Source organism: Malus domestica, chromosome 03 (assembly GCF_042453785.1).
Source record: "Malus domestica chromosome 03, GDT2T_hap1".
Taxonomy (NCBI): Eukaryota; Viridiplantae; Streptophyta; class Magnoliopsida; order Rosales; family Rosaceae; genus Malus; species Malus domestica.
The window spans coordinates 35,470,540-35,474,767 of NC_091663.1; the positions used below are offsets into that span (position 1 = coordinate 35,470,540).

At 41.5% G+C, this 4,228-nt stretch overlaps 1 long non-coding RNA gene across 1 annotated transcript; it reads left to right on the forward strand.

Annotated features, from left to right (window-relative positions):
* The first annotated feature begins 2,621 nt into the window (after positions 1-2,621).
* On the forward strand, positions 2,622-3,704 carry LOC139194575 (uncharacterized). The gene is made up of 3 exons (XR_011579542.1): positions 2,622-2,906; positions 2,990-3,087; positions 3,263-3,704. It is a non-coding gene; the product is annotated as an uncharacterized lncRNA (long non-coding RNA).
* The last annotated feature ends 524 nt before the right edge of the window (positions 3,705-4,228 follow it).

The following is a 4,228-nucleotide window of genomic DNA, read 5'->3' on the forward strand; positions in this document are numbered from 1 at the left end:
TAGGGAGAAAGCATGATATGGGATACTCTTGCTTTCGACCCTGATGATATGAGATACTCTTGTTCTTGGTGTGGCTTATTTGCTGAGGTATTATTGGGGGGAAATAAAGCTGAGTATTTCGAGAGGTTATGTTGAGGGTGCCTTTTCGAATGCGAGAAAGGGTTGAGCATTTTTGCAGGTTTGCCTGTCCGTTGAGGAGGGAGGTCAATGTATATAGGGATTTCCCAATAACAAGTAGTAATGATATTCCTTTACCTTTCTTGGTCACAGCAATGTAGTGGGAGCTGCCAGCTTCACGTGTTTTAATTTTGTCAGAGCACTTTGAAAAAGTGGTATGTGGTATCTGGAAAGCTGATATTACGTGTGAAGATTACAGACAAGCTTTATCTAAGGAAATCTGGCTCTCAAAGTTCTGAGAGTTGTGCCTCTTCGGTTTTCGAACAAGCAATCCCGTCGAGGATCTGACTCTCGAGATTCGGAAAGCGGTGCTACTCCGGTTTTTGAGAAAGTAATTATGTTGGGAGTCTTTTCTCGAATGTGAGTAAAGGTTGGACGTTCTTGCCAACCTGTCTTGCCGCAAAACACGGAGGTCGACACACATAGGGACTTTCCAGTTGTTAAGCAGTGGTGCTGTTCCTTTACCCTTATGGGTAATAGTAGGGTAGCCGGAACTTCGAAATTCTCGTGCCTAAACTTTGTCAGAGATCTTTGACAAAGTTATATGTGGTACCCGAGGAGTTGATGGTGCATATGGAGAGCGGTGATTGAACAGTAAGATTCACGTGCTTTCTACTTCACCAGAAATCTTCGACAGATTGCCCGTAATTTCCGCAAAGCTGATTGTGCATGTGACAGGTGCTGACGAGGCTGCAAAAGCAGGTGCTTCTTCGATTTCTGAAGATCGGCCCTCGTGGTCTCTGAGCAGCCCAGCTTTTGAGAAAACAAACGCCTCTTCGATTTCTGAGATCGGCCCTCGTGGTCTCTGAGCAGCCCAGCTTTTGAGAAAGCAAACGCCTCTTCGATTTCTGAAGCTCCGTCGAGTGCAAATTTTTATAGAGGTTGGCATTAATTTCCACAGCACACTTGAATCTCTACCAGTAGAAGCTCATTTCTTGCACTTCTAAGATCTTGATTTGTCTGACCTCTTCCTTCTTCAACACATTTGAAAATGTCTGGACCCTCCGACCGTCGTTTTGACTTGAACCTTGGAGAAGAGACAGCCACGCCTTCTCCAGACAACATATGGCGCCCATCCTTCATATCCCCTACTGGTCCTCTTACCGTTGGGGATTCTGTGATGAAGAATGATATGACCGCTGCAGTGGTGGCCAGGAACCTTCTTACTCCCAAAGATAACAGACTACTTTCCAAACGGTCTGATGAGTTGGCTGTTAAGGACTCTCTGGCTCTTAGTGTTCAGTGTGCAGGTTCTGTGTCTAATATGGCCCAACGCCTATTTGCTAGAACCCGCCAAGTTGAATCATTGGCTGCTGAAGTGATGAGTCTCAAACAGGAGATTAGAGGGCTCAAGCATGAGAATAAGCAGTTGCATCGGCTCGCCCATGACTATGCTACAAACATGAAGAGGAAGCTTGACCAGATGAAGGAATCTGATGGTAAGGTTTTACTTGATCATCAGCGGTTTGTGGGTTTGTTCCAAAGGCATTTATTGCCTTCGTCCTCTGGGGCTGTACCTGGTAATGAAGCTTCAAATGATGAACCTCCAATGCCTCCTCCTTCTGGGGTTTTGTCAAGTACTGAGGCTCCGGATAACCACCCTCCGGTGCTTTCTCTTTCTGGGGCTCTACCGACTGCTGAGACTTCCCCTAAGCAACCTTTGTGAAGGCTCCCTTTTGTTTGTTTATTTTGACTCATGTATATGTACATATTTGTGGCTTATCGAAAATATTAATAAATAAGCTTTGCTTCATTTCAACATATTGTGTTAAATACACCAAAGCCTTCTTCATAAAGTTCTTTGAATTTTTGCTTTTGTTGAAACCTGTATTGTTGAAGCTTTGTGAGTGAAGCATGTAGTTTGAGGTAGTGTTCCCTTAATTTCCCGAGTGAGGAAAACTTCTCGGTTGGAGACTTGAAAAATCCAAGTCACTGAGTAGTCACGAACTTTTGAGTACCAAGGCGTAGTAGCATATGGTGGGAGTCCCCCAAGTCTCTAGTCGAGGGAGTTGACGAATGAGGTGTCTTGCTAATAGTCCATGTCGTAAGTACAAAAACTTCATTCTTTTGTTTTCTAAGTGGTAGCCCCGGACTTTTTCTTCATATATTTTGTTTATGAAGGTTGCTAGGCTCGAATAAGTGGAATTGCAGAAGGTGTAACGGTTGGTAGCTGTTTTATGGAAAGCCATCTGACTACGATAGTCTTGCACATGATGACTATAGGGAGATACACACACATACTGCTATGATAGAGGGTGTAACCGTTGGTGCATTACAATCATAATGGAAGCATCACAATGATGGAAGCATCACCATGATGAAAGCATCATAATGATGAAAACACCATAATGATGAAACATCATAATGATGTTTCTTTGGTGGAATTGTTTTTCATTTCCCCTAACACCCTGAATTGGTTTTCAATATAAGACCAGCATCTGTAGCTCGAATCACAAAGTTGTCTTCATGAAAGTTGTTCTTTAATTCCTTAACGACAACATATCCAAATTTGAGAGCCATCAGATCAGTACAACTCTAGAAATTCAGGTACGACGAGTGATTGTTCATCATTTGTCTGTCAACACGTCAGACCTGTTGTGAGCTTCAAAAACTCCATTTTCTCTTGCTCAGATCAACATACTTGCTTCATCGAAGTTGTTCCTTAACTTGTGAACTACAACATATCCAAATTTGAGATCCCTCGGAGCAGTATAACTCCAGAAATCCAGGTATGATGAATGACTGGTTATTATTTTTCTTTCAACCCGTCAGATTTGTTGTGAGCTTTGAAACTCTATTTTCTCTTGCTCAGATCAGCATGCTTTCTTCATTGAAGTTGTTCCTTAACTTGTGAACTACAACATATCCAAATTTGAGGTCCCTCGGAGCAGTATAACTCCAGAAATCCAGGTATGATGAATGACTGGTTATTATTTTTCTGTCAACCCGTCAGATTTGTTGTGAGCTTTGAAACTCCATTTTCTCTTGCTCAGATCAGCATGCTTTCTTCATTGAAGTTGTTCCTCATCGTCTCTTTCATAACATATCAAAAATTCAGAATGAACTAATGGTTAAATATTTCCAGATCTTCGAAACATCACAGCAGCTTCGAAATCTGCAAGAATCCGACTGTCATGCTTGGAGCTTCAACACTTTAATTTCCGTGGCTCAAACAGAAATGGTTCCTTCTTGAAAGTTGTTCATCTGCTCAAGAACTAGAGGGTGTCCAAAATTCAGCTCCATTGGAGAAAAGCAGCAGCTGCAAAAATTTGATAGAGAAAAGGAGGCGAAGCTTTGTTGGATTTCTAGGCTGGGGAAGATTCCAATTTTTGTAGCAACTTCAGTACTGGTGAATTGCTTGTATTTTTGTCCATAACTAAATTTTGGACTTTGAATTATTATTTGATCTATTATAATATGTTTGGGAACATATATAAGTGAATAAATAAGAAAGAAGATTTTGGGCCCTTGTGGGTGTAAAACAAAAAATGTTTATGTTTACCCAAGTGTTTTTGTACAAGTTCAAAGGCATCTTGGGTTTTGTGAACAAAATTTGTTTATTTGGAGCAAGGTTTTGTGTTGAAGCTTTCTAGGTGAAGCGTTGATGGTGAAGCTTTGTAGATGAAGCTTTGTAGATGAAGCTTCCTAGGTGAAGCTTTGATGGTGAAGCTTTGTAGGTGAAAGTATGTAGAGGGAGCTTTCTAGGTGAAGCTTTTTTAGGTGAAGCTTTGTAGGTGAAGCTTTTTTAAGTGAAGCTTTTCGGGTGAAGTTTTTTGGGTGAAGCTTTTTAGGTGAAGCTTTGTGGGTGAAGCTTTGGAGGTGAAGCTTGGATGGTGAAAGTATGTAGAGGGAGCTTTCTAGGTGAAGCTTTTTTAGGTGAAGCTTTGTAGGTGAAAGTATGTAGAGGGAGCTTTCTAGGTGAAGCTTTTTTAGGTGAAGCTTTGATGGTGAAGCTTTTTTAAGTGAAGCTTTTCGGGTGAAGTTTTTTGGGTGAAGCTTTGTGGGTGAAGCTTTTTAGGTGAAGCTTTGTGGGTGAAGCTTTGGAGGTGAA